Genomic DNA, 10,699 nt, shown 5'->3' on the forward strand with positions numbered 1-10,699 from the left:
GTACCTTCCCTGGGGGAATTGAGTTAATGTGCTCATGAAGTACAGACTTCCTTTTTTTGTATGATAACATTAATTTCTTTTTATTTCTTTTTTAATTTTTTTTATTGGAGTTCAATTTGCCAACATATAGCATAACACCCAGTGTTCATCCCATCAAGTATAATAAATCAGTCCTGGGGAGGTAATGTACAACATGATGACTGGAACAATACTGTATGGTGTATTTGAAAGTGGCTGAAAGCATAAATCCTAAAGTTTTCATCACAAACTCTGCAGTGACAGATGTTGATTTACCGTCGTAATCCTTGTGCAGTATGCATGTATTTCAGGTCTTAATGCCGTACACTTTAAACAGTGCTGTGTGTCAATTAAAAAACTGGAAGAAAAATAAAACACTACCTGCCTCCATACATGTGTCTCCTTGTTCTGAATTTTATATTCACTATTGCTCAGGGAGTGTAACTAGCTTCACTTTTAAAATGAGAAATATAAGTAAGTGGCAGATCTTGGATTTAAAGCCACTCGGGTTTCACTAAGGCCACCTCTCATTTAAGATCCTATTTCAAACCATGAAATATACATATACATCTCTGTGTGATATATGTTTTTTGCTTCCTCCTTAAATTTGCATACACTTACTCCCTTGAAAGATCTTTGTTCAGCAGTCCTTTAGATGTTAACTCCATCTAGTTGCCTTCAGAACATTTTAGAGCAACATTTAATTAAAGCCTCATAAATTTAAGCAAGTTTAATCATAAATCAATCACAGCGGGAGCAGTAATTGGAAATCACAAGTATCATAGAAATTAACTTCGTTGGAAGGATGGTAGTGATGGTAATGTCCAACAAATGTTAAACATATGCCAATCAATCAGGGAAGTTATTAATTTTTAATTTTTGCAAACCTACTCATTCAACTGGCATAATATTCTTTATTTTCCAGAAGAGGAAACTCAGGTTTGGGGGACCTGAGAGACCTACCCAAGGTAGATCTTTGGCCAAGGATTCCCTCAAACTATTTCCTCATGCTAAATCACCCTTTGGGCTTCCTTTATCAGCTTACCCCCCAAATCTTAGTCTCACTTACTCAGTCTCTCTCCCAAATAAAAAGAATCATCAGGTCTGTGACAGTGAATATCAAAGATCAGCCTAGAACATCTTATTGTGCCAGGAAACAAGAAAATACTCAAAAGACAGGCAGAAAAATGTTAGAAGGACATGGGATCCAGCTTGGCATGAGCTCCCATTGTACAAATTCAGGACAGTTTAAATAACAAAAAGGATAATGATGAGGAATTATAACATATATATTTAAAAAGATCCATGAGTCCATAGTGATACTCAAAAATAAATGGGAGCAGAGAGGAAGTTTTCTTTACAAAATCCAGATAATAGAATAACAGAATGGGGGAGAATCACCACTCTGCAACTACTCATGTAATACTTGATTCAGAAAGGGATCACCTATGGATGCTAAAAGCAGTGAGGAAAAATTGTTGGGGATCAAGATATTCACCTAGCGTCTAAATATCACCCCACAGATTATCCCCACAAAGGGATAAAGGAAACATCATTGGAGAAATCTAGTGGACACCACCTTAACAAAGTGGTCAAAATTTATCATCACCCAAAATGGGACAATCTGACATTATTTATGCCTCGTGGCTATGATATAAACAACAAGATGCATATGGTATTCCTACCGTAACTATTTAACCTGAATCTATGTGGAAGAGAAATCAGATATATCCAGGAAATGATACATTCCACAAAACAACTAGCCTAAGCTCTTCAAAAATATCAGATTTATGAAAGATGAGCCAAAAAAGTTCAGGAACTGTTGTAAATTAACGGATTCTACAGAGATATACAATGAATAGCCATGTATGATCCTCACTTGGGTTTTGGATCAGAAAGAAAAAAAAATCCAAAGAAATTATTAGGACAAATGTTTGAATATGAACTGTATGTGATAAATAATATTACTGTTACACTGTTGTATTTCTTGGACTTGGTAACAGTATTATGGCCATCAGGAGAAAGTCCATGTTCTTAGGATACAATGTGGAAATATTTAGGGGTACAGCATCATCATGCCTATAGCTCTAAGGGCTCAGTAAAAATCAAGGGCTTGATATCTGGAGTGGGAGCAAGAGAAATTCAGCAAATGTGGTGAAGCTAAATGAGGTGTCAATTGTACTACTCTTTCAACAGTTTTCTGAAATGTTTCAAAATAAGAAGTTGAGAGAATAACCACAGCGGTTTTCAACCACAGAAATTTGTTTTGCTCACATTGTACATCAGGGGTGGCAGCTACAGACCAGCTGTGGCTCAGCAACTTTATTCCAGAGTCCAAGCTGTGGAAGCAGCCCCTCACTTCCCTCTACACACACCCCCTCCCCACCAGCACCAGCTTGGGACTTGTGGTTCCCTGGAGGAAGGAAGGGAGAGCACAATCTGCTCTGTTTACTAGTCCTTGAAAGCTTCTTCTCAGACTCACTAGCTCTTGGTCTCACAGTTCCCTGGCCCTAGCAAGTCCAATCACCAAGCCCAGTGGCATTAGGCCAGCAGTGTATGCCTTTCTTGGGATCCAGTGAATGAGGTTATAGAATTCAAGGAGAAAAGCAACTCACTGATATCTAGAATCCAATAGCCCAGTTACCCTCCCAAGATCCGTTATTCTCCCAAGATCACCAGCTAAGTGGGAACTCAAAGATCCCACTTTGAACTATGAACTAAGATCCATCTCCAAAGCTTATGCTTTGTTTTTCTCTTAAACTCATGTTTTTTTAATCCAAATATGTGATTTTACATTTTCTTTTTTTTATTATTTATGATAGTCACACAGAGAGAGAGAGAGAGAGAGGCAGAGACACAGGCAGAGGGAGAAGCAGGCTCCATGCACCGGGAGCCTGACGTGGGATTCGATCCCGGGTCTGCAGGATCACACCCTGGGCCAAAGGCAGGCGCTAAACCACTGCGCCACCCAGGGATCCCTGGTTTTTTGTTTTTTTTTTTTTTTTATGATAGTCACACAGAGAGAGAGAGAGAGAGGCAGAGACACAGGCAGAGGGAGAAGCAGATTTTACATTTTCAAATTATGGTACATTTGCTCGCTTGGAAAATCAAGAAAATATATATTATAAGGCATACTTTGAAAAGTGTCTCTCCCAGCCCTTGTCTCCATTCATTCTTCCCAAAATTTCACACAGGATACCATTGTTAATAATTTCTTGTGTGCCCTTGAGAGTCCTGGGTGCCTCTATTAGCTAACCCTGATATACAAACTCACTCTCCTCCCCACTTATGTCCCAAATGCAGCAGATGAAACACATAGTTCTTTGCCTTGCCAGGCTCTGCTTTTAATCAGCTTTAATGTGTTAGTCTGTTTCTCCTGAGAAGCAGACATCAAGACAGGGTTAAAAATGCAAGGATTTTATTTGGCTACATACCAGTGAGAGAAGAGGGGAAGGCTGGTCCATATGTAGTAGAGAAGGAAGAGAGAGTGGAGGCGTTCCTGACTGTCCAAGCAGGCTAAGGAAGCTGGTCAGCACCATGAAAGGACAGGGGTTAGTCCCTGAGTGCAAATCCAGAACCAGAAGGATCCCAATCTTTCAGGGACAGGTTTGCCATACTCATCTCCAGCTGGGAAGAGCCAGGGGGGAGGTGTGCCCTCAGAGCAAACAGGGTGGATTTCAGAGTTTAACAGCAGAGGCTCTGAGTCATGACCCCCCTCATTCCCCGGATTTGGAGATCTATGAAGCATTTGAAATAAGCTGTATTTAAGAAATCAAATAATTAAAGAAGCACTTGCTATGCATTTTGCATTTACTACACAATAAACACACACAAGCATTTCTAGCAATGATCTCCAACAAGACTCAACACCCTCTACTTCCACCTGGCCTGAAAGATGCAAACACACAACTCCTATGATAAGAACAGTAGGAAAAGCCGGTGCAACCCAAGGCTTTCCTTTCTGCTAGTGTGGTACCATGGAGCAAAATGGTACCTACACTTCAACATCATTCCTTACTAACTCCTGAATGGGCTAAGGTAGCAGTGGAGTGTGTGTGTGTGTGTGTGTGTGTGTGTGTGTGTGTGTGTGTGTCAGTGGGCTTCTGGAGAAATAAAATGCAGTTGAATATAAAAATGTACATATGGGGCACCTGGTTGGCTCCATCAGTGGAGCATGCAACTCTTGATCTCAGGGTTGCAAGTTTAAGCCCCACACTGAGTGTAAAGATTACTTAAAAATTAAAAAAAAAAAAAAAGCTTTTCAGAAAATGTACATATCATCCACTTCTGCTAGCATTCCTCCTTTAAACTATTTTTTTCTTCCTTACACCACAATAAAATGCTATCAGTTCTTCCTTATTAGTAAAAAAGAGAGAACCAAGGATATAGATCACCAAAGCATAGAGTTTCTTCTTAGGTAATATTTTCTATTTCATTTTATAAATGTGTGCATGTGTAAGAATTGCGTTAGGAGGAGATCCCTGGGTGGCTCAGGGGTTTAGCGCCTGTCCTCAGCCCAGGGCGTGATCCTGGAGTCCCAGGATCGAGTCCTTACATGGAGCCTGCTTCCCCCTCTGCCTGTGTCTCTGCCTCTCTGTCTCTCTCTCTCTCTCTTTTTCTCTCTCTCTGTCTCTCATGAATAAATAAATATTAAGAAAAGAAAGAATTGTATTAGGAAAGTAAATGTTTTATTTCTAACCTTCATTAATAAATACCAAGTAATGTTTAGTTTGGGTTCCCTGCTCTGCCGGGAGCTTGCTTCTCCCCATCCGCGCAGCTCTGCCTACCTGAACTCTCTCTGTTGAATAAATAAATAAAATCTTAAAAAAAAAAACCCACTTATGATTCAGTAAGGCTTGAAAACTGTAAATTAAATCACAAGGTGAAGAGAGAGTATGGACCACTTATTCCACTCATCTCATTTACTAGATAGAGAAGATGATTTACAGAAAGGCTAGTATTTGGCTCACAGTCATACAGAATGCTAGGGTAGCATCTGGGACCATTGGAAACACCAGGGCATGTGGAAAATGCCAGGACTCCTGAAATTGGCATGTGCTCCTTAAAATCCTCTGAATCATCCCACCCTGCGGCATCCACACCAAACCCTTCATTTCATAGTTCTGTGAACCATGCAAGAATCCTCTTCCCATTTGTTTAGGATTTCAAAGATGTACTAATCCCTCGAACACATGTTGATGTGGATTTTCTTTGATGAAAAAAGGCAGATATATTCTTCAGAAGTAAACTCCTCTTTGGTCCTCCCTCCTATTTGAGGCTGAGAAAACCTATGAGAGTACCCTCAAGTTTACTTAGAGTCTTTGTGGCGAGTGAAAATGGGGAGTGGGGTTCGTGGCGAGTGAAAATGGGGAGTGGGGTGAAAATTGGCCAAGATGATGCTTTTTTGGTGAAACAAAATACTTTCTTCCAGAATCCCTTTCCCACTGTATATAATTATACATAACTTCTTTTTTTTTCCCACTTTTTATTGTTCTTTTAAGCTCTTGAGTTGCCCTGTTTTATTCTTTACTCCTTGGCTATGACACTGGCCTGTCCTCCCTCCACTCCCCTCCATCCAATCTTGACCTGCCCTGGGAGAACACACAAGCTCAATCCTGAATACCCAAAAACCACCCACACCTACTGACTAACTCATGAAATGTAGTATTGTGAAGAAGTAAAAACCTCTGTTAGATCCCAGATCTCCACTTCTGAGCCCTATGACCTGGGGATAGTTGGACCATAGTTTACTTAACTATACTCTCTTTGATGTGCCCTTAGGATATTTGAAACATTTTGCTGTGATGAGCATCGGTCTATCTAAAATCTGTGCACTGGGTATTTCTTAAGAAGAGATTCATAGTCACGGAATTGTTTGATCAAGGGTATATGTATTTGAATTTCGATAGGTGCTGCCAAAGTTTCCATCAAAGCCATTAACGAACAAAATAAAACAGAGATCTGTTTATTCCAAATGAGAATTGCAAATATTGTCACAGTGGTAAAAAGCCACATTGTCATGCATCTTTGACTTGGTGAATGAGGTCCAAGGTCACACTCTCTAATCTTTCACCTTCCCCATTTCATATGCAAGATCTTTTTTAACTTGGCCTGGCATTTATCTATTGGATTCATCAGAGAAAATACAAATAGAGCCAGTAATTTCTTGTCAATCTTTGTTTCAAAGGGCTGGATTATATCTCTCAAACCTATTATAAAAGCTTGATCATCTAATTGCATATCTTCAATTAAAATGAGTTGATCTATCCAGACTTTTATTAGTGTTTTCCTCTAGATTTCCTCTCAAATCGTTTTACATTTTTATGGCTGTTTTACATTACACAAACAACATAGTCTCTGCATAAAAATTCAAACACATAGAGAGTAAAGCATGAGTCATCCTTCCCAATCTCACTGTGCTCTATATCTCTATATTTCTATACCTATATCTCAGATATTCTTAGTTTCTCAATCCATTCTGTAATACTCAACTGCCCCATATACTGACAGTATACAGGTTATTCAAATAGATCCCCCAAGAAGTGGCAAAGGCAATGAAACATAGGAACAACAAGAATAAAGAATCAGAAACTCCCTACAGTTCTCTCTGTGACAACTGTGGGAGTATTTTGATAACTGTTGGCAGCAGGACGCCGCATGTGATGTGGGGAAGGAAACCTTGGCATTGAAACAAGCAAATGGTTTGGCGACAGTTTATTAAATTTCTGCAATGCTTGCAAATGCCAGTAACAATTTCTCAGACTGCAGACTGACTACACGTGACAGGTTTGATAATGGTTCACAATTGTTACCAAGTCAATTAACCTTCAAAATTAAAAATTATAGAAACTCTGAATAATTGTCACTACTAAAACAAAAGCTCCCTGGAGTTTATGTATTTAACTTGTTTGTTTTGGTTGCTTCTCTGCCACAGATTTGGAAGCCAACCAAAGGCATCCAAGTAAAATCATAATTAAATCTCACTGGTAAGCTTTTATCAAACTATTAGATATTCTTCATACCAAAAAAAAAAAAAAAAAGTCCACATTCTTTCCTAAATGTACATCTGTAAATGCCTACATTAAAAAGGGTTTTCAAAGCAATAGCTCACATTATACCTTAAGGAACTAGGATAAGATCAAACTAAACCCCAAACTAGCAAAAGGTGGGAAATAATGTAGATTAGAGCAGAGATCAGTGAAACAGAGAACAGAAAAAAAAAAAAAATAGAGAAAATCAATGAATCCAAAAGTCAGTTATTCAAAAAGATTCTTTTTCTTGGTTAGCTAAACTGACCAAGAAAAAAGAGAGAAAATACAAATTACTAAAATCAGGAATAGAAGAGGCACATTGCTGCCAATTTTAGAGTAATAAAATTGATTATAAGGAAAGCTATGAACGACTACATGCCAAAAATCAGATAACTTAGATGAAATGAACCAATTCCTAGAAAGACGCAAACTACCAAAACTGACTCAAGGAAAAAATTTAAAAATCTGAATATTCAGGCCTATAACAAGGTAAGAGATGAAATTAGTGATTTTTAAATTTCCTACCAATATAAAACAAAGTTCACATGACTTTACTGGTGAAATCTACCGAATATTTGAAGGAAATTAATCCTAATTTGTTGCAAACTCTTACAAAATACAGGAGTGGCAGGAACACTTTTAAATTCATTTTATGTGGCCAGAATTATTCTGGTACCAAGACTAGAAAAAAATATATCACAAGAAAAAAAAACAAACTATAGACCAAAATCCCATATGAATATAGATGCAAAAAATCTTCAGCAAAATACTAGCAAACTAAATCCAGCAACATATAGAAAGATTACATACCAGGACCAAATGGGATTTATCCCAGAAATCCAAGGGTGGTATAATATATGAATATCAATCAATGTAAAAACTATATACAGAATAAATAACAAAAAAAAAAAAACCACATGATAATCTCAACAGATACAGGAAAGGTATTTGATAAAATCCAGCATCCTTTCTTGATCAAAACACCCAACAAACTAGGAATAGAATGGAATTTAATAAACTCTCCACAGCTAACATCATACATGATGGAGAAAGACTAAATACTTTCTCTTAAATCAGAAACAAGAAAGAAAAGAATGTCCACTCTTTCACTTTTGTTTAACGTTGTACTGGAGGTCATATTCAGGACAATTAGGCAAGGAAAAGAAATAAAAAGTGCTCACTTCAGCAGCACATATACTAAAATTGGAACAATACAGAGAAGATTAGCATGGCCCCTGCACAAGGATGACATGTAAATTCACAAAACATTCCACCGAAAGAAAGAAGGAAAAGAAAGTATCTGGATTGAAAAATAAGAAGAAAGAAAAGAAAGAAAGAAAGAAAGAAAGAAAGAAAGAAAGAAAGAAAGAAAGAAAGAAAGAAAGAAAGAAAGAAAGAAAGAAAGAAGAAGGAGGAGGAGGGAGAGAGAGAGAGAGAGAAAGAAAGAAAGAAAGAAAGAAAGAAAGAAAGAAAGAAAGAAAGAAAGAGAGAGAAAGGAAAAGAAGCAAAACTATCTCTATTTGTGGATGACACCGTATTATACATAGAAAATCCTAAGGAATCCACTAAAAAAATTAGAACTAATAAGAGTACAGGAAGGTTACAGGATGCAGATAAACATTAAAAAATCAATACTTCTTAGACTAGCACTGAAAATTCTGAAAATAAAATTAAGAAAACAATTCCATTTACAATAGCATCAAAAAAGAATAAATTAGTGTAAATTTAGTAAAAGAAGTGTAAAACTTGCACACTGAAAACTAAAACATCACTGAAACTAAAGACCTCAAAAAAATGAGATGATATCCTATGTTCATGAATCAAAAGACTTGATATTGTCGAGATGGTAATACGCCCCAAATTGACTTGTAGATACAATATAATCCCTATCAAAATCCCAGCTGGCTTTTGAAGGAATTGACAAGCTGATTCTAAAATTCATAGAGAATTGCAAAGAGCCCAGAATAACAAAACAATTCTGAAAAAGAAGAATAAAGTTAGAAGACTCCCTGATTTCAAAACTAACTACAAATCTATGGTAATTGAGACAATATGGCATTGAGGGGTGCCTGTGTAGCTCAGTCAGTTAAGCATCTGCCTTTGGCTAAATGATTTTACTTATTTATTTGAGAGAAAGAGAGAGCATGAGCAGGGAAAGGGCAGAGGGAGAAGCAGACTGCCCACTGAGCAGGGAGCCAGACGTGGGGCTTGATCCCAGGACTCTGAGATCATAACCTGAGCTGAAGGCAGATGCTTAAATGACTGAGCCACCCAGATGCCCTAAATAAAATCTTTAAAAAAAAAAAAAAAAAAGACAATGTGGCACTGGCTTAGAGATGGACATATAGAGTGGTAGAAAAATTGAGAGTCCAGCAATCGATCTTTGACAAATATACCAAATCATCAAAGGGAAAGAATAATATTTTCAATTAATGATGTTGGCACAACTGGATATCCACATGCAAAGAATGGGATTTATTTACCAAGATACACCTCTCAAACCAGACAACATACAGAAAAGTTATATGACTACCTCACAACATATACAAAAAGTTAAATGAAAAGGAATTACCAACTCAAATGGAAGAGCTAAAACTACAAAACTCTAAGAAGAAAAATATAAGAGTAAATCATTCTGACCTTGAGTTAAGCAGTGGTTTCTTAGCTTTAAAAAAATAAGTAAAAAAAAGAAAAAAAGAAATTGTACTACATCAAACTTTGTGCACATATCAAGAAAGTAAACAGATTTCCATAGAATGGGAAAAAACTTTGTAAATCATATATCTGACAAGAAACTTATGTCCAGAATATATGAAAAACACAACTCAATAACAAAAAAGGGACAACTAATCTAAACTAAAAGTGAGCAAAGCATTTGAATAGACATTTATCAAAGAAGATATGCAAAATAGGCAGCAGGCATGAAAAGCAAGGAGAAGATGCTCAACATCATTAACATCTAAACCAAATGAGGTATTACTTCACACCCAGTAGGTTGGCTATAATAATAAAAAAAAAAAAAAAGCAGTCATTAACAAGTGCTGAGGAGGATTGCGGAGACCCTGGAACTCTCACACACGCTAATAAGAATGTAAAGTGGTCCAGGGGCTTTGAAAAACAGTCTGGCGGTGCCTCAAAATGTTGAACGGACAGTTATCATGCAACCTAGCACTTCAACTCTTAGACATTCACCAAGAGAAATGAAAACATACATCCACACAAAAAGTTGTACCTGAATATTCATAGCAGCATCCGTCATAACAGTCAAAAGGTGGAAACAACCCAAATGTCCATCAACTAATGGATGAAAAATAAAATGTAGTGAATCCATACAACAAAATATTATTCATCAGTGAAAAGGAATAAAATACTGATACATAATACAACATGGTTGAGTCCAGAAAACATTGTGCTAAATGAAAGAAGCCCATCACAAAAGATCACACGGTGTATAGTTCAATTTATATTAAGTGTTTCAAAATAGGAAACTATTTACAGGCAGAAGGTGGGTTAGTGGTTGATTAGGACTGGGGGAAGGAGGTTGGGAGTGGGGGGTGCATGCTAATGGTTCCTAGGTTTCTCTTAGGAGAGACTAAGATGTTCTAAAATGAGATATGGTGATTGTTGGGGCACCTGGGTGATTTAGTCAG

General features: G+C 37.3%; 1 non-coding gene across 1 annotated transcript; it reads left to right on the top strand.

The window, feature by feature from the left end:
• Positions 1-8,222: 8,222 nt before the first annotated feature.
• Positions 8,223-8,329, top strand: LOC119867117. The gene has a single exon (XR_005382487.1). It is a non-coding gene; the product is annotated as a U6 spliceosomal RNA (small nuclear RNA).
• Positions 8,330-10,699: the final 2,370 nt, after the last annotated feature.

Source organism: Canis lupus, chromosome 31, assembly GCF_011100685.1.
Source record: "Canis lupus familiaris isolate Mischka breed German Shepherd chromosome 31, alternate assembly UU_Cfam_GSD_1.0, whole genome shotgun sequence".
In the NCBI taxonomy this organism is placed as follows: domain Eukaryota; kingdom Metazoa; phylum Chordata; class Mammalia; order Carnivora; family Canidae; genus Canis; species Canis lupus.